The following is a 20,764-nucleotide window of genomic DNA, read 5'->3' on the forward strand; positions in this document are numbered from 1 at the left end:
GTCGTCAGTGGTACAGAAAGGAGCGAAATCATATTTATACATAAGAGTAATCGGATCAGGCAAATGCGGGGAGGTGGGAGATTAATGAATTAGGAACCAAACGGGAGTGGAGGGAGAGCCTCAGAAGGCTGGAATGAAGCTGATTGAAGATCCATTGCCCATAAATCAACTGCCTTCCCTGCGGAGACTCAAGTCTGTCTGGACCATAATATGCAGATGGGCGGGAAAGCTATCCTCCTCACAAGCTGGAGAGAGACACTGTGTTTTGTGGAGCTAGATAAGAAAGAGCAGCATAAAGGGAGAAATAGATCAACGGAACAGTGGGGTCCATTTGCCTTTCTACCTCGTTCGCTTTCTCCAGGTTCTGTGGTTTCCGATTAGCTCTGTGGCTTGCTGGGTGATTTAACAGGTTTTTTTCTAAACTTATTGCCAGGGAAGCTCCAAACTTCCAATAAACCTGCTGTAGAAAGCCAGCTGGGACCCAAGGAGGGAGCCACAAGGGTGGGTGTGCAAGCGTGCTCTCTGGGGAAGCCGCAAAGATGCGTGCATTAGTAATTCTTTTTCTAAATGCTTCCTGCAGCGGCCCCCAGGGCCAGCTCTGACTTACCCCTGAGAGCAGTAGGGTGTTGGCCAGAGGAGGGAGATAGGGTGCAATAATGGCGGGCGCAGTGGCCTGTGGCCATTGTTAGGAGCCCACGCTGTTGGAGCAGGGCCAGGCCACCTCTGGGGAGGCCCACAGTCCCAGGCCCACATGGCTAAAGAGCTTGTTATTGTGCTGGTCAGCTGCGTTTACAAAGGAGACTTGTGTGCGGGGGAGAGCCACGACTTGCAAGGGGTGAGGCCATTCCCCGGTTCACACCTACTTCCTCCCATACATGTGTGATTCTTTAACTTCTGTTCTGTATATATTTATACACACAGATGTATGTTTGCAGCAGAGATGACACCAAGTGTTGCCATGGGTATGGGGACATGAGCCTCCCCATGCACTGCTGTGGCAGATTAATTGGTAGTGTTTGCGGGGGTGAGGGAATAACTTGGGACTATACAATAGCATTGTAAGCAAGTATTGGGTTGGCCAAAAAGTTCGTGTGGTATTTTCTGTAAAATAAAAGATATATTTTTTTCATTTTCACCAATAACTTTATTGATTTGGATATTTTGAGTGTGTCGGCTATCTTCCACATGGTACAATGTTGGTTGTTCTCAGTTAATGTCTCTATTTGATCTCTATCAACTATGACTGATCTACCCTCCCGTGGAGCATCGTCCAGGGAGAAATCTCGCATGCCACTTTTGACGTTTGATCAGTCACAGCACCTCCTCCACACACTGCACAGATCTTTTTTTGTATTTCAGTTGTGTTTTTACCTTTCTTGGAATGACAAAGCATAATACACCAAAAATGTTGCTTATTTTCTTCCATCTTCAATATTAAAATGGCTACACAAAAATTCACCAATTTTGATTTTTTTTCTAAAAATGCATGCTGATATGACAGCTGTCACAATGCAATCTAACAAAATTGTTTCGAATGAAGTTAAAGACAACTGAGCACTACTAGAGACATCTTATGGAAAAAAAAACAAATGAACTTTGTGGCCAATCCAATATATATGCGTTATTCTGGCAATTGCATTTCTGGGAAAGTATTCACAGGAAATAACCAAATCGTGTTCAAGGGTGAATGTACAAGGATTTGCTTATTGCACTGCTGTTTATGGGCATCCGAGCACTGGAGGAATCCTGGCCGTCCGCAGATGGGTCGTTACCAAATGAGGGTGCAGCCATTCAGAGTGCTGCTGTGGACCCCTGTAGATCGCCACGCACGCATAGTCACGGTATCTCGTTCTGTTTTCAGCAGCAGGTTATGAAACAGCATTACATAATATGATTCATATTTTTCATAAATAAACACCACACATGTGCACGAAAGCAGTCTAAAAGAATAGATATCAAAATGTTGACAGCAGCCACCCAACATGTGGGGTTCAGGTGGTTTTCTTTTTGCTTTCTTGTACTTTATAAATTTTATATCATGAGTTCTATACGCTTGTGCACGTTTTTTAAAGGTCAAAGTGGGGGAAACTGGGCATGTGGCTGCAGGTGAGCCACAGCTGGCTCTGTTGCCAGTCAGGTTCTCACTCGGCTGTCTCTCATCGTCCAGGGCAGCAAAGCAGGGCTGCCTTCGCTCTCCTGAAAGATCCCTGGGAGACACAATCTCGTCACACAGCACAGGCAGTTCAGGGAGGTCTGGTCCAATTCTAGAAAGCCCTCAGGGCACATTCGTGGTCTCAGAGCGCCCTTGTTCTTTCCCCTAGAAAGGGAAAAAGCCCATGGGGCAGGGGCCCTGCAGTCCCTGGCCCGCTGCCTCCAGGGTAAGCCCTTTCTGGCTGTCATCCCACCGTCCAGGTAATGGGGAGGTGGGTGTGAGAAGTGCCGGTAAAAGAACAAATCGCACCACCTGAATTTGTCTGATGTTCCAGTAGAGAAAAATCCAATGAAGCTGACAAGCATTATACAAGCTTTTGAATATAAAAATAAAACATTTTTATCCCAGTATCTGTCTTTTAACGTTTTTATTCTTCCATCAAGGAGTAATGAACACAGAAGTCTCTAAGGCATCCCACCCTTTTACTTGTGGTCACTTAGGTAGCGTGCAGGGTCCTGGTGAAGCAAATTACTAGCTACCCTTCCCATACATTGCACATTCAGTTCTGGGTCTCCTAAGCAAACTGGAGTAAATACCTCCTCCCTCTCCAAGATTCTCTCCCCCACCCCATTTTACTGAGATATAATTGACAGAATGTTCTATCAGATTTAGCTGTAGAACATAATGGTTTGATATATGTATATTTTGTGAAATGATTACCACAGTAAGCATAGTTAACATCAATCACCTCACATAGTTATATTTTTTCCTTGTGATGAGAACTTTTAAGATCCAAGTATATGGCATTTGTGTTTCTCTCTGACCCTCTTTGAGATTCTGATGGATAGAGCAGCAGCCCAAGGACCAGGAGGCAACTGTAAAACAAAACACAGCTTTAAGAGTCTCCGGGTCAGTACCAGATACCCCAACACAGGGCTCTGATAAAGCCAGGCTGGACTTCGGGTCAAAGTGACAACTGCTACTCCTTTTCTCCAAATCTCTGCCTGTCCTATCCCCAGAACCGAAGGCTACAGTGCTGGGAAAGGCCAATTTGGAGCACATTTGTAGACAAAAAAAAAAAAAGCATTACAAAATAGTAAATGTGTCTGTACCTCCAGCGCCCAACTGCTATGCTGGCTGGGCTACCCACAGCCACGCTGGTGCGGGGCAGGAAGTAAAAGAGAAAGTGGGCAAAGTGTCCAAGAACCTTTCATGTACAGTGACTTAGGCTCTAAGAGCCTCCCCTCCTCCTGTGAGTAGAGAACCTATTCAGGCAAGCACAAATATCCCCCAACACCCATGGGGGTGGGGGAGAGGGCTGAGAGAGGCTCTGTCCTCCCTGCAGACAGAGGCAGAAACATGGGGGAGAGGGGAGAAATGTTCACTCACCAGCAACGCCACACCTCATGGAAGGAAGGGACTGACGGTTGAAACATGACCTCAGTCATTCCCTCCTTGGGTCCAGAGCATCCCTAATCTCTGCTCTTTGAGATTTGTCTGCTTTGACTTGGAGATACCTTCTGAAGCCGTCTCCCTGCTGTAGATCAGCATGGCCTTGTCCCTCCAGTTCCCTAGACCAACCTGCGGCTGAAATGACTAGTGAATGACTAGTACCTGCCTTCTACTAGTCATTCAATAAATATCTAATGGAAGAATTGTGGAATCAGGGAGGATGCCCAGTTCCAAGAGTCCACCCTGGGCTAATAGCAAGTGGGGACTTCCTCTGACTCTCCGCAAGTTTACCTGCTTTAATCAGACTTGGTCCTATCTGAGGCTGAGCTTGCAGGGAGGAATCCAGCTGAGGAGAGAGGAGTGACCGCCAGGCCGGGGCCTGGAAGTATTCATCAATGCTTGCTGAGTGAACAAATGTCTACACATGTGAATGAATTGCAGGCCCAGTTCAAGGCCCCAGGTCACTTGGACCACGTATCGGCCTCATCCTCCTCATCTCCTAAAGCACCCCTTGCCTTGGCTAGATAGTTGACAGCCCCAGTTCCACATCACATTTTCTCTTTCATCAGCTGGCTGCTTATCTCCTGGAGTGAATTAACTCTCAAGTGTCTTGGCCTTCCCCAGTAAGCGTGCTAGTTCCTTGCAGGCAGCCTGTGTCCTTTCCAGCATTCAATAAATGTATATTGAGCGTATTAGTCAGTTGGTATAAATTACAAAGTAGCTAATGGGAGCACTCTTCCAGGTGCTGTGGGCCATTCAGACGAACAACATGGTTCCTTCTTGTAGGAGTTTGCACAATAAAAGACTGAGAGATTGAATAGGAGAATGACAGAAGCCAGTAGATAGGAACCCCCTTTTTTAGCTGCCCCAGGGCTCAGGTAGATAGAGGAGAACTAGCAGCAGCCAGAGGTGAAAAATCACTGAACAATGCTTGGGAAATTGGTTCATCCAGGCTGACTGATGCACCTGACTCTAGGATGCATCACCTGGATGGAACTGCTTTCTGTGCTTCACCGCTGCCCCCCACCCTGCTGCCAAGCCTGTTCCCTGTGTGTTTGTAATATTTGGTCTTGTTATAGTAAGAGATTTCCTATCACAGAAACATTTCAGTCCCTGCTCAATTAGGTTGGTTGTCTCTACTTTTGCTTTCTTAAAACACCAGCCTCTTACACCTGCATCCACCCTCCTCCTGCATCTCCAAAGGAAAAACCACTGGATTACCTGGGTACCAGCCTCTGGCAGCCTTTTAACCCTCCCCTTAGGTGCCCTCCCCTTTTCTCCTTCCCTGGAAGGTCAGAAATATGGAAGTCAATTTGTGCGGCTGGTACAGCGTTTTAGCATATTGAGTGGTCCAAATATTTAAATATCTATGATATCGGAAGTGTGGAGGACATTAAAAACCATCCTCTCCCTGCTGATTGCAAGCAAGGAAATGTACATGGTCCCTGCTCTCCTGCACAGTTGCAAAACTGCTGGCCTCATCACATTGCCTATGTAAAGTACCTCTCCTACCTCCTCTGGTCTGGCTTTAGGTTGCCTTTACTGTAAACAAAGATGTATGGGGGGCGCATTTGGATTGAGTTTATTGTTTATGTAAATCTCTCAGAATGTGACATAGCAAGATAGCTTCCTATGTTGTGTTGATCCACATTTTAGGCCAACAGCCAAAGTATTTTATCTTTTCCTTCATTATAGTGATCTTCCAATTAGCCGTGGTCTGTAATACCCTGATTTTGGTGGCAGTGGTTTGGACAGGATTGTTTGATAGTTCTGCTCGAGAGGCAAAATAAGGGGCATTATTATAGAAGTGCAGAGGTTGTGCAGGAGCTGAGTTCTGTTGCAAAGTTTGCCGATAAGGGGAAAACCGGCCCTTAAGCGTCCATTCTGTTCTGTATATTAACACTTCTAATCTGCACTGCTGATAAAACGGCAAGCCATTTGCCTTTGGAGGAATTAGTTCTGCCTCACTTGTGTAACCAGGCGATGGTGATTAACCTTTAAACTGGCCAATATTCCCAGCAGCCTCCTGCTCCAGATTAGAAACTATTTAGTTATGACCAACTAAATTAACAACACTCCCTCCTCTGAAGAATGAGATTTGGAAGGTGGATGCATTTTAAGGTGGAATTGTGTTTTGAATTGGTGATCCATCCTCCTAAGGTGCTTATTTCCTCGTTGCTAACGTCCAGGCTGCCACACTGGGGACCAAAGGCTCAGCTGGGAGAAAGGGGAGGGGGCCCAGTCGTCCCGGTTGGGTTTGCAAATCCGAGGTTTCATGGGCACAAAGGAAACCTGTCTTCGGTTTAGATTTCCTTCTCTGTTATCATCCCAGGTTAAAAGGAGACTTCGGCTCTTCTGCCAGACCCAAGTCAGGCTCAGTGGGATTGAACAGTTATTCCTAATGGGGAGATTAAGGAATAAATAGAGTAGCCTCCTTACCACCCTACTCCCAGTTTCTTCCTGGGGGTGAATGTCGGGAAAAGATGCTAACTAACTTTCATGTGCCGGATGCTGGGGCCCGCCCGCTGCATGTGGATCCACCGATTGAACTGTGGTCGTGCCGACAACCCTGCTTCAACCAGCTCCTATCTGCCCATTTCAAAAGTGTCACTTATCAGTGGAAACATACCCTCTGCGGGGAGGGCCAGGCAATTATGTAATTGTGTCGTGCCTTAAACCCCCAAACTGGCGGTCCTGCCTGGGTTATAAATAAGATGGAGCAGCGACCCTCACCACCAACACCCCACCGCCTCCCAATCCCGGGAGCAACCTTTCCTGTTTTACTAGTTTCACATCCACTGCCTCCTTAAAAACTGCTCATCTAGATATTGTGTTAGCAGGATGTCAGTCAAGCCGCAGTCCACAGCGAAGCCTTCCTCATATACCAATTTAAATCATTCATGGTCTTTTCTTTGGCATTATTCAAAAGATCATCATAATTTTCATGTGCCCACAGCACAAAAAAATCAATTATTTCCCCACAAAGACTTGAAAGTACTTAGCGAGTGCGGCAAGAAAAGCTGAGGGTGATATCAAATTGAAATTGCACTCATTACATACAACACAATTAGTTGCCACTAGCCTGGCCGGGCTTTAATTCTGAATGGCATATCTTTATTATTACAGAAACAAGCATGCAAATGGCATTGTTCAGGATTTGCCGAAATCAATAGGATATAGTGCTGTGTGTTTGGTGGCCACTGTCACTCACGCTGCTGTGGATGCGAGATAATGTGTGTGTTTGAATTAATGAAGGGAGCAGGCAACATCATAAGTGACACCCAAATAAAAGAAATGGGTACATGATATTTGTAATTATTCTACTTGTGTTTTTGTTGTAAATACTTGTGCTTTTTGTTTTTTAATCAAAGGATTAATTGCATTTTAATAAGGCATTATGATTTGCAGAGCTTTAGTTAATTAAAACTTGTAGTATATAATTATGAAGTGATGCTGAGATTGTCTAAAGATCACCCATATGTTTAGAATATGTATAATTTTTCCGTTATGCAGTTCTGTCTCTCTCCCCCCTTCCGCGCCTTTCTCCGTGGTCCCTCCCCTGCCAACAGAAGATGTGGATGACTCATGTGAAATGTGGTGGATTGGTAATTCCAGGTGGATTTCTCTAAGTGGCGACGAGAGCCCAGTTTAGGTTATTGCACAAATTAAAATGACTCTGAAGCAGCACTTGTGATAAACTGTGGCAGAGAACTTTCTTGTTGGCACTTGCTTTTCAGGGAATCCTCCTGAGATGCAGCACTGTAGAGCTTTGGGGAGCTGGTATGAGTCTTAGGGTGCAAACCTGAGATTTGAGATCTAGGGGAGGCGGGGCCATTGACAGTTAGACCCTGGTTGGGTCTCTGGGGCTGGGTCCAAATCCCACTGGAACCTCGACCTTGTCCTCCAAGGTCCTCTGAGACGAAGAAGAACTTCTGGGGGGAGGGAGGATGAAAGTCAAGGGAGCTTGGAATTCCTGAGTGTAACACATTAGTTATTCACAGTGGAATCCAGCCCAGAGACGTGTAATCGTGTTTCCTGTAGGTGTGTATTGTGTGAAGGCTGATGGATTAATTGCTAGATAGATGGAATTGAGCTAAGGTAAAACATTATTAAAAAGTTTAAAAATCTTAATGTAACAGTTTGAAGTTTGCTTTAGGGAATTCTTTCATTTCCGTCTCCTAGTTTTCCATTCTCTCTGGGATCAGGAATCTTAGCTGCTGGTGCTTAAAGAGGGACCTACTTGGTGAGAGCTTAGGATATTCTTTGTTAGGAATACCACAGGTGGCCCTGGTGGCAGGTGGAGGCAGGAGCTGGTGGCTGGGCCATATGGGACCAGAGATATAATGGGATGAGCTGACTTCAAAAGGCTGAACTCCAGTAACCCTTTGGGACCTCTGTTGGCTGGGCACCCAAAGGCTCATTTTTCTCTAAAGACCCAGACGCTGCAGTGAGGGGTGTTGCCATTCCCCACTCCCCACAAGGCCACGTGAGGAAGGATGAAGTGAAAGGAAAGAGGATCCTGAGACATTCGTGCCCCACACCTGGTTTTCCAGGAGACTCTCAGTAGTGCTCTGAGTAGGGTGGCCCAAAGCTGATTTAAAATCGAATATTATTAGGTTGGTCATGGCTTCCTATTTGAACTCTGAAAACCTTGAGCTTGAAAAGGTGGTTCATTCAAAGCTTGCTAAAATATTTGCTCAGCAGCACAATGGTGTGTGATGGAAAATAAACTCTTGTGGCTTGCTTCATCCTATCAGCCTCGGCCTGCAGCTGAGAAAGAATGAGGGAAGGTCAGTCAATTATGTGTGGTAATCACCGTAAGCATATTATCTGAGACACAGATGTCTTCTATGACCCCACACGACATGGCTATTAACCTCAGAGCAATATAAAAATGGCGTGGGCTTGGGGGGAGGAGTGGAGGTAAACCAGACTTTCAGTCTAGCCTTGTCCACAGACTCAGGAGGAAAAAAGTTATGGACCTGAAGACTGTTTTCAGGAGCTCATCCAACTTGGACCCCTGCTCACTGTGGCAGGATCATCGCACCCCTCCTTTCTGGAGACCTTTCTACAGGCATAGCCATGTGTGGAAGCACTAGCCTCATCTGAAAATGAGGCTGACAAATTGACTCGGGAGGTACCTCAGACACGCAAGGGCCCTGGATGCTGCCTTCTGTTCACCAGAGAAGAGGAGAGAGGGAAAAGCAATGTGGGCGTTTGTGTGTGTGTTTAAGTTCACCTCTAGGCTTGGGCAGGGAGGACAATGGGGTCACACAGGCATGTCGGGGCATCCAACCAGGTTACTCAGGGGACACTGGGCTAATGGAAGTCAGGGTTGTTATACCCAAAAGGCCTCTGTGCCCTGCCCCCGGACTCTAGCCCTGATCCTGGCATCTCCCTGGAAAAGTTCATGCCAGAGGCTGGCACGGGGCTGGGCACAGGAGTGATGTTCCATGAAAGCTGTCGATAGGCTGTTTACTGGTCTGGGACACACGCACGTCTAGGTCAGCGCCTGCCCTGTGACACACCCTGCACCAGGGACTGAGGGCTCAAAAACAAACAAGCCGGCCCCTGCCCTCCAGGAGGTTATAGTCTGTGCGAGTGGGGATGGGGAGAAAACCCTGACTGCAGATCAGCATTTGACTCATGTCAACACATGTTACGGATGCTGGAGAAGGCCTGTAGAAAGGGTTCTAGAGTAAAATGAAGAAGGGACTATTCTACCCTGGGGATTGGAAAATTTCCCTAGAGGAAGGGATATTTGAGCTGGATGAATACTGAGAAAGGATATATAAACTGATAATAACGACAACTTGTTTTGGAAGAATTTACCAGAAGCAAGGCACTGTTCTGGCCACTTCTTGCCTGTTGTTTAATTCTCCAACCCTGTAAGCAGTGTTGGACCCATCACGAACTTGAGGCTTAGAAGGGTAAGGCTACTTGCTCCTGGTCTCACAGCTGGTTAGTGGTAGAGCTGAGGTTGGAATTCAAAGCCAACTGACTGCAAGCTCCGCTAACGAGGAGGAGGATGTACTCATCTGTCAGACAAGAGAGGCAGCATTTCTGGTGAAGGGAGGTGTAAGCAAGGGTGTGAGGCACATCCAGGAAGTGCAGGGACAGCTGGGGCTGGGAGCAGGTAGGAGGCACATGGCCAGGAAGCCAGGCAGACCTGGCCCTGGGGCCTGGTGTCCATGCCACAGAGGGACAGCATGATCAGATGTGTTTCTGAAAGGTTTCTTTCCAAGTCCCAGGGCAAATGAATTGGAGAGGCTGAAGATCAGAGGCCTGAAGCCAGAGTTAGGGAACTGTTACTGCAGGTGCAGGTCCAGGGTGGTGACGGAGAAGAAGAGATGAATGTCCCAGGCCTTAGAGCAGGGCCAGGAGGACTTGGCAGCTGAAGGGATGTGGCGATGAGGGAAAGGGAAGAGTCTGGGATCATCTCAACTCCTCACAACAACTCCTTACATGTCTATGGTCTGACACTGCTTTCATCCCTCTTTTATAATAAAGGCACTGAGGTTTGGAAAGATTCAGTCACTTGCCCAAGTCCAGCAGTTTGTATTTTTTTTCCCAGCCGGGTTTTGGACCCAGTCTCCAGCCTGGTAATCCACTATGGTCCGCGGTGTGAGTACGTATGTGCAGATCGCAGGGGTGAGGGTGGGGTCGCCAGCTACTCCTTCTGGCCACTTTAATCTAGGTTTGCCTCTTCGTGTATCTCCTCTCTTCTTCCCTTGCCCTAGACTTTCTCCAACGGAAAAGAGGTTTAGTGCTGTATTATCGAAATTGCAGTGGTAACCCTAGATACTTTTATATTTTTAAGCTGTTATGAGAAGGTGATTGAACCAAATGGGTTGCAGAAGAGATAGTGTTGCAATATTAAAAGAAAAACTTGAAACAGTTTAATCTCACAGGTATTCATGAGACGTTTTAGGGAGTGTGACACATCATGGTGAGCATGACTAACAAATGATCTTATTAAGTGTCAATTTACAGAGTCGAGGCAGATGTGTTGAATATCGTTTCAGCATCTCCCACCCCCAGCCTCTCTTAACAGAGCTCATATTCTTCAGGTACCGCCCTGCTCTGTGTGGCCTTCCGTTCCAGAGGAGGCTGGCTCCGGGCCCAGCTCCGAAGGGCAAATCCTGATTGGACCAGGATGGCCATTTTGCTCCCTGTAGGCATGGGCAGGCGATGTGACTCTGGTCAGTGACATGTGGGCAGCTGTGCCGGGAGCCTTCTGGGAAATGTTTCCTCTCTCCTAAGGCAACCTTCCTCCACAGGAAGAAACGGTCTCTTTCTCTCTGTGTAATTTGTCACATTTAAATGTGATGTGTCCAAATGCCACGAGTAGAGCGAGAAACACACTCAGAAATGGCTGGGCAGGGAGATGAAATAGCTTTGGGTCCTCTGATGTCACCAAGCCTCCGCTCACACACACCCTACCTCTGCCCTTTGTGTGCAGAGTGACATGCTTAAACTTCCTTATTGTATAAGCCACTTTTTCCTATTAAAATAATGTAGCAAAATATACACAAAGTTTACCATTTTCAGTGTACAGCTCAGTGGCATTGAGTACAGGCAAACTGTTGTGCAGCCGTCACCACCGCCCACCTCCAGAACCTTCGCCTTCCCCAGCTGAGATTCTGTATGTGCTCAGCACTAACTCTCCGTCCTCTGCTCCCTCCAGCCCCTGGCAACCACCGCTCTACCTTCTGTCTCTGTGAATCTGACAGCTGTTGGAACCTCATATAAGTGAGATCATACAGTATTTGTCCTTTTGTGTCCAGCTTATTTCACTTAGCATAATGGCCTCAAGCTTCATCCATGTTGTATGTGTACGTCATTTTAGGATGCAGTTTCTGATATTTGCAACTAAAGGCATCCCAAGTTATAAACCCATCAAGCCAGGGTTTAAGTTTTGTCTTTCCATTACTGATTCTTATGTGTATTGGTTAAGAATATGGACTCCTGGACTCGAGAGCCCAAATTCCTAATTTTAAGTCCTCATTCTCTCCTACTAGTTATGTGACCTTAGAAAATTTGCTTACCGCTCTGTGCTTCAGATTCCCCAGCTGTAAAATGTGGATAACGACGTCACCTCCTGCACAGAGTTGCCAGAAGACTAAATAAGCTGTCACATATAAGGCATTAAAAAGTGGGCCTGGCATACAGTGATTCTTATTATCGTTACTATTGTCCTATGACTGTTATTATTAGTGATGAGAAGGCAGCAGTTTGGAGATTTCCCTGAGTGCCACGCATGAGTTTATCCTACATTGAGCCAGCCACTCGCAGATACATCTGGAATGTTACCCCTGCTCTGCCATTGTCGATCTCCCTAGAATGAAGGTTCTGGGTCCTCTCCAGTCTTTCTCTTGCTTGGGTCTTCCTGCTCCCATCTGAGTGATGCGTCCAGCTTCCTTCCTGTTCCCTGCTCAGTTCTAGAAGGATCAACCCCAGGGTCCCAGGACCTAAAGGTCCAGTTGTTTGCTGTGGAAGCTCATGCTGTGGGCCTGAAGACCATGAAGGGGCAGTCAAGCAGCCAGGTCACTGCTCCATAGCCCCTGGGCGGCGTGAATGAGAAAATAAAGTAAGGCTGGACCTTGATTTACCGTGTGGGAATCTGAGGACATGAGATGTGATGAAGATCTCGGGGTGGACTGAGAGAGCAACCAGCAGGCACAGAAAGCTCAAAGGCCAGGAGGCAGACCCAGACAGACTTGCTTTGCCCCCAGCAGCTCTGAGGTGGGAGTCTAGCAGCCCCTGCTCTCAGTCCCACTGCTGTCATTACAGAGGTGTTGAGGTGGCTAAGGAAGGATGATACAACAAGATCACCTGAAAGAATAGAGGATGGGGGTCAAAGCAGCAGCTCTGGAAATAGAGACGGGTGTGTGTGGGTGCACGTGTGCCCAGGCACGGTAGGGATGTGCCTTAATTATCCCCACTGCATCACGGTGGTAAGAGAAATGCTTGTCCTTCTTACATTATGAAGATCTGGTCAAGAATAAATGAAATACGCAGTCGATAACACTGTTATATTTCAACTATAGTTGATTACATTATTACGTGATTTTTAAGAAAGAACAAGTTACGAGTAAATAATACATTAAAATGTGCCTTGAAAAGAATAAAACCTCCAAGGTAAGTTGTTATTAGTGTGCCTTTTCAAGGTGCTGCGTGGACCCAACCCCATGGTGACAGAAGGAATTTGCCCCTGTGGTATAATGAGGACCCAACTTGGATGTGCCCCATGTCACTGCCAGGGGAGGGAGGCCCAGAAAGGCATTTTAGGAGACCTGGAGGTCAAATCCCCTCTATCTCTTCTAAAGAAATACTCATGTCTGCAGGGCAGGCCTTGGAGTGCAAGGCTGGGCGGAAACTCAGGGGACCTAGTCGGACCAAAGGGAACACAGACTCAGACTTTGACTTGTGCAAGAAGAGCTGAGAGGGACAAGCGCCACTAGAAGCAGGAAGCCTGCCTGATAAACTGTATATTTGGTGGAGCAACAAGAAGGAGATAAAAGATTAAAAAATGTAATAGAAGATTTGCTTACATTTCTTGGAATGGTAATTAAATTTATTTATAGTTATGGGAAATTTGGGGAAGGGAGGAAAAGCAATTTAAATGCAGAGTTTTCACAGGACAACTGCAAATGGCTTGCTTTAACGGTGCCTCTGAAGGTTAACAGAATGGCAGGGAGGTCGGACTGAAGTGCACATGATAAGTGACAAGTGTTAACATGGCAAATCATGTATTTAAAATTACTCTGAGCTTTATCGAATGTTTCCTCTCAAAAATAAACTATCCTGGAGGGAAAGGTTAACTGAGAAAAGAGTATTACTTTAATGTTCCTGCAGTGACCGGGGGGAAGGGAAAAGGGTTCTGTAATGTAGGAGAAGTGGTGATAAATATTAATAGGTTGTTATGTTATTAACAAACATAGCCCAAACTTACGCTGAACTCAGAGGAAAGGCAAATTCCCTTTCCTCTCCATCGTCCCTGTCTCCATGAGACAAAGAGCTTCCCGGTTCACCCGTGGAGTGGAAAGGAGACATGTGGCAGATGAGATGTTCCTGATAGAGGAACAGCCAGTACCTCCAGAGCTGAAACTATCCACATTTAGCTTCAGCTGTTAAGGGGGATGCATAGCACCACGAAGAAAACCATCAACAAAAGGGAAAGACAACCTACGGAATGAGAAAAGATATGTGCAAATCATATACTCAATAAGGGATTAATATCCAGAATTTATGAAGAACTTATACAGTGTCAAAAATGTGTCAAAAAAAAGCATGGCTGATTAAAAGATGGGCAGACCACCTGAAATGATATTTTTCCAAAGAAGACATACAGATGGTCAACAGGCACACATGGCAAGATGCTCAGTGCCACTAATGCTCAACATCAGGGAGATGCACATCCAAACCACAGTGAGATATCACCTAACACCTGTCAGTGGCTGTCATCAAAAATACAAAATATAACAGGTGTTGGTGAGGACGTGCAGAGAAGAGAACCCTTGTACACTATTGGTAGGAATGTTAAATGGTATAGCCACTGTGGAAAACAGTATGGAACTTCCTCAAGTAATTATAATTAGAACTACCATAGGATTCAGCAATTCCACTCCTGTATGTGTATCTGAAGAAAACAAAAACACTTATTAAAATGTTTTTTGTGCAGCATTATTTACAATAGCCAAGATATGGAAGCAACCTAGGTTTTCACTGATGGATGAATGGATAAAAAAGATGTGGTGGAATATTATTCAGCCATAAAAAAGAATAAAATCTTGCCATTTGCAATAATATGGATGAAACTAGAGGGTATTATATTAAGTGAAATAAGTCAGACAAAGACAAATACCATATGGCTTCACTTACATGTGGAATTGAAAAAACAAAACTGAAATAGACTCGTACATACAGAAAACAAACTAGTGGTTACCAGAGTTGGGAAGGGATGGGGTCTGGGATGGGAGAAATAGGTGAAGGGGATTAAGAGGTCCACACTTCCAGTTACAAGATGAATAAGTCATGGAAATGTAACGTAGAGCATAGGGATATTGTCAATAATACTGTAATAACTTTGCTTGGTAACATATGCTAACTAAACTTAATGTGGGGATCATTTCATAATCACTATAATGTATACCTGAAACTAATAGGATATTTTATATCACTTATATGTCAATTAAAAATAAAAAGAGGGAGGGACTTCCAGTCAAGATGGAGGCTTAGGTAAACACCCTTCACCTCCTCACACAACCACAGAAAAAATTACTAGATTTCAAAACAAATAACACCCAGAAACATCAGAAAATCAAGCTGTATGGAAGTCTGACAACCAAGGATTTAAAGAATCCACATTCATTCAGATGGTTAGGAGGAGCAGAGACATTGTGTAGTACGGAGAGGTGGTGGTGAGGGTAGGCAGTCCCACATTCACATGTGGTGGATAAAAATGGGGAAGGATACCTTGGGAGTGAGCAATCCCAGCCCCAGGCCAGACCGCACAGACCAGGGTTCCAGTGCCAGGAAGATAAATCTCCATAACTTCTGGCTGTAGAAACCAGTAGGGGTTGGGGTGGTGGAAGAAACTGCAAGATTTTCAGGAAATGTATGCAGACCCACCCCCTCTGGGATTCAGCACCAGGGCAACAGCTGGAAGGGAACCGGTCTCACAGAGCGAGTGCCCAGCAAACCTCCAGAAGCCAGGCAGCAGCATTGTCCCCTCTTTGAGCCCTCCCCCTACACAGAGCCACAAAGCAGTGAAGCAGGTTGTCCTACCCTGCTGATTACCTAAGGCTCCACCCCACACAATTTATAAGTACCTTTTCTATAATAGGCTACGCTACTAAGACAGGGAGTCAAAACAGCTGTACATAGTACACAGAAACAAACACAGAGAGGCTGCCAAATTGAGGAGACAAAGAAACATGGCCCAAATGAAATAACTGAACAAGACCCCAGAAAAAGAATTAAACAAAATGGAAATAACCAACCTATCGGATGTAGAGTTCAAAACACTGGTGACCAGGATGCTCAAAGAACTCATTGAGTATGGCAATGAAGTAAAAAAAAAAAAAAAAAAAAAAAAACCCAGGAAGAAATGAAGGTTACACTAAGTGAAATAAATAAAAATCTATCAGGAATCAGCAGTGGAGGGGATGAAGCCAGGATTTAAATCAACAATTTGGAACATAAGGAAGAAATAAGCATTCAATCAGAACAGCAAGAAGAAATAGGAATTAAAAAAAAAAATGAGTATAGTATAAGATGCCTCTGGGACATCTCCAGATGCACCAACATCCTAATCACAGGGATGCCAGGAGGAGAAAAGGAAGAGCAAGAAATTGAAAACTTACTTGAAAAAATAATGAAAGAAACCTTGCCTACTTGGTGAAGGAAATAGACATACAAGTCCAGGATGCACAGAGAGGCCCAAACAAGTTGGACCCAAGAGGAATACGCCAAGACACATCATAATTAAAATGCCAAAGGTTAAAGATAAAGAGAGAATCTTAAAAGCAGCAAGAGAAAAGCAGAAAGTACCTACAAAGGAGTTCCCATAAGACTGTCAGCTGATTTCTCAAAAGAAACTTTGCAGGCTAGAAGGGTCTGGCAAGAAGTATTCAAAGTGATGAAAAGCAAGGACCTACAACCTAGATTACTCTATCCAGCAAAGCTACCATTTAGAACGGAAGGGCAGATACAGTGCTTCCCAGATAAGATAAAGCTAAAGGAGTCCATAATCACCATGCTATTATGACATGAAATGTTAAAGGGACTTAATTAAGAAAAAGAAGATCAAAACTATGAACATTAAAATGGCAACAAATTCACAACTATCAACAACAGAATGTAAAAACAAACAAACCCCAAAAACCTAAGCAAACAACCAGAATAGGAACAGAATCATAAATATGGACATCATTTGGAGGGTTATCAGCTGGGTGGGAGAAGGGAGAGAATTAGGGGAAGTTGCGTGGATGAAGAAGCATAATTAGTAGGTACCAAATACACAGGAGGATGTTAAGAAGAGCGTCAGAAATGGAGAAGCCAAAGAGCGTATATGCATAACCCATGGACATGAACTAAGGGAGGAGGATTGCTGGAGGGCATGGGGGGTATAGGGTGGAGGGGGGCCAAGAGGGAAAAATTGGTACAACTGTAATAGCACAATCAATAAAATATATATATATATTTTTAATTTAAATATATTTATTGATTATGCTATTACAGTTGTCCCATTCCCCCCCCACTCCACTCCATCCTGCCCACCCCCCTCCCTCCCACATTCCCCCCCTATAGTTCATGTCCATGGGTCATACTTATAAGTTCTTTGGCTTCTACATTTCCTATACTATTCTTACCCTCCCACTGTCTATTTTCCACCTATCATCTATGCTACTTATTCTCTGTACCTTTCCCCCCCCTCCCCCTCACACTCCCTTAATGACAACTCTCATGTTCTAGTTGTTTGCCTAGTTTGCTCTCGTTTTTGTTTTATGTGTGGCCGTTAATAACTGTGAGTTTGCTGTCATTTTTACTGTTCCTATTTTTGATCTTCTTTTTCTTAGGTAACTCCCTTTAACATTTCATATAATAAGGGCTTGGTGATGATGAGCTTCTTTAACTTGACCTTATCTGAGAAGCACTTTATCTTCCCTTCCATTCTAAATGATAGCTTTGCTGGATACAGTAATCTTGGATGTAGGTCCTTGCGTTTAATCTTGGGTAATGTAATTATGATGTGCCTTGGCATGTTCCTCCTTGGGTCCAGCTTCTTTGGGACTCTCTGAGCTTCCTGGACTTCCCGGAAGTCTGTTTCCTTTGCCAGATCGGGGAAGTTCTCCATTATTTGTTCAAATAAGTTTTCAATTTTTTGTTCTTCCTCTTCTCCTTCTGGCACCCCTATAATTCGGATGTCGGAACGTTTCAAGGTGTCCTGGAGGTTCCTAAGCCTCTCCTCATTTTTCCGAAATCTTGTTTCTTCATTCTTTTCTGGTTGGATGTTTGTTTCTTCCTTCTGGTCCATACCATTAATTTGAGTCCCAGTTTCCTTCTCATCACTATTGGTTCCCTGTACATTTTCCTTTGTTTCTCTTAGCATAGGCTTCATTTTTTCATCTGTTTTTCGAACAGATTCAACCAAGTCTGTGAGCATATTGATAACCAGTGCTTTGAACTGTGCATCCGATAGGTTGGCTATCTCTTCGTCGCTTAGTTGTATTTTTTCTGGAGCTTTGAAGTGTTCTGTCGTTTGGGCCATTTTTGTTTGTTTGTTTGTCTTGGCGCGTCTGTTACTTTAAGAGGCGGAGCCTTAGGTGAACACCGGGGCGGGGTAATGCTGGTGGCTGCGCTGTGATGCTGTATGTGGGGGAGGGGCCGAGTGGGAGCAATGGTGCCCGCCTCACTCTCCTCCGGATTTCAATCTTTCACTCCGCTACCCACAATCAAACTGGGCCCCTCTGGTGCTGGTTCCCGAGTAAGTGGGCCTGTGCACACTCTAGGCCCCTGTGGGTCTCTTCCAACAACCTCTTCTGTGAGGCTGGGAGTGTCTCCTGCTGCCGCCCCAACCCCCAGGGGCACTTTCAATCAGAGGTTTGAGGCTTTATTTCCCCCGAGCTGGAGCCCTGGGTTGCACGGTCTGCTTCGCTGCCCCCCCCCCGTTCGTCAGGTTTATCTGTGGGCGAATGTGGTGCCGCAGGGTGCTACCCGCCACTCTGCCTGTCCCACTCTCCGCCACTCTGAGTCCGGCCCTCTGGGTTTATCTGTGCAAATGTGGGGCCGCAGGGTCTGCTAGTGCTCGGACTGCCTGCCTCTTTGGTCCCACACTCCGCCAGTCTCAGTCCCGCCACAGCCACGTGAGTCCTCTCCATCCCGGTGCCCGTCTCCACCCCTCCTACCAGTCTGGATGAATGGTTATTTTCTATTTCCTTGGTGTCAGTCCCCCTTGCTGTTCGATTCTCTGTCAGTTCTGGTTGTGCGAGGAGGTGCAGTGTGTCTACCTACGCCGCCATCTTGGTTCCCCTCCAATATATTTTAAAATAATAAAAATAAAAAGAGGCATCCATGGGAAATCCCCATCCAGCACTCCCCTCACCTGATCTCCAGTTTCTCGCAGGACTCTCTCTGATCCTGCCTGGTTAAATAAATCATTGTTCTGGCATGCAGTGCTGTGAGCAATCTCCAAGATTTCTAAAACTTATAGATTGTATGGCATAGCATTAGCATACATGGCATATATCGTAAGTGGTAACAGCAACGTGCATTACATTCAACAACATGGATGTTTGATGAAATTTCAGAATCTTAAAAATACAATATTGAGCAAAAAAAAACAAGACACAAAAGAATATATACAATATGATTTTATGAATATAAAGTTTAAAAACGGGCAAAGCTAAGACTTACTGTTTAGAGATGCAGTCAGGGGAGGCAGAGTGGAGAGAAAAATAAGGGGATGGATGTCACAAAAGTCAAGGTAATGGTTCTCTCTGCAGGGAGGGAATGGATGGTTAGAGAAAGGCAAATCCGAGCCTCTGGTGTGCTGGCAATGTTCTATTTTTTGTTTTTTATTTGAGTGGTGGTTACACAGTTGAACCCTGTATAATTAATAATTCTACATATATTTTTAAATATTTTCTATATAAATTTTATTTCCCCCAATAATTTTTTTCATAACAGCTAGGTACAAAACTGTGTGTATAGTATGATACCATTCACTTCCAAAAATAAGGTGCACATATATACAAAGCAAATACTAATCAAAACTACTCATATCAGACAAAATATAACTTAAGGTAAAGGGCATAAATAAAGTGGCACATTTCATAATGGGAAGAACAATTCACAAGTAAGTTATAATTATCACAAAATTGTATGTACCTAATAAGATAGTCTCAAAATATATAAAGTAAAATCTGACATTATTATAAGAAAAAACTTTAAATAAAGAATTACAGTGGGAGATTTTAGTATACCTTTACCAGATTAACAGATTAAGCAGAAGTTAGATATATAAATAATAATATTGGGTGGTGAAAAGGGACATAACTATAGATGCAGTAGAAATTTTTAAATCATAAAAAATTTACAGACAATTTTATGTCATTAAATTTGAAAATTTAGATTAAATGGATAATTAGGAAAACTGACTCAAGGAAATTTGCTAGCTTCTGAGGTTCCTGTATTCATTATTAAATAAATTGAATGAGTACTTAAGTCCATCGTCAAAACAAACTGTTCCAGAGAATACAAAGTTACAAAAAGCTAACTAACTCATTTTATACAGCTAGCTTAAATTTGGTATTAAACCTGGACAAGGATAAGGGGAATAGAAAATTATAAGGAAAAAAAAGAAAGAAAGAAGAAAAGGAAGGAAGGAAGGATGGAAGGAAGAAAGAAAGAAAGAAGAGAAAATCATACAGCAAAGTTATTAATGAACCTAGATGTAAAATACTAAATATAATCAAATTTGGAATTGTTTGAAAGCAATAATATGTCTTGACCGAGTAGGATTTACCCCAGGGATAGATCACTCAGTAGCAGAATATATGTATCAATGTAAGTGACTACTTATGAGATTAAAAGAGAAAAAACTTATGATCATCTTAGCAGATGCAGAAAATATTTGATAAAACCCAATACTTCTTCAAAACTAAACTAAAATAAAATGTTTATATAACTAGAAAAAGAAAGGACCCATTTTAATCTGATAAAGAGTATCATCCAAAAATCCACTGTAACATCTCACTTAATGTTTGAAGTTTAGCAGGATTTCCTTTGATGTCAAAGAAAAAGACATGGATGCCCTCTTTTGCTCCTCTCACACAAGATTCTCTTGGAGACCTAGAGAATGCAATAGCAAAAGGGAAAAAATAGTTATAAGAAAAAAAGGAAAAATATTATATAAAGACATAGTTACCTACATAGAATATCCCAAAACCGAACGTTTAGGCCTATTCAGAGCCTTTGGCAAGGCCACTGGGTATAGCATCAACATACAAAAAGTACTAACATTCCTAGACACCAATAATAACCTATTAGGCAAGATGTGATATTTGCTGTAATTCCAAATAAAGTTCCAATAGGTTTTTTCACAGAACTTAATCTGGTTCTAAAAGTCATACATAAATGTCAAAGTGCATAAGT

At 44.2% G+C, this 20,764-nt stretch overlaps 1 long non-coding RNA gene across 3 annotated transcripts in view; it reads left to right on the top strand.

The window, feature by feature from the left end:
• LOC123478952 (uncharacterized) overlaps window positions 1-20,764 on the top strand; it is a 125,965-nt gene that overhangs the window by 47,052 nt on the left and 58,149 nt on the right. The window lies entirely within an intron of this gene.

This window comes from Desmodus rotundus, chromosome 5, assembly GCF_022682495.2.
Source record: "Desmodus rotundus isolate HL8 chromosome 5, HLdesRot8A.1, whole genome shotgun sequence".
In the NCBI taxonomy this organism is placed as follows: domain Eukaryota; kingdom Metazoa; phylum Chordata; class Mammalia; order Chiroptera; family Phyllostomidae; genus Desmodus; species Desmodus rotundus.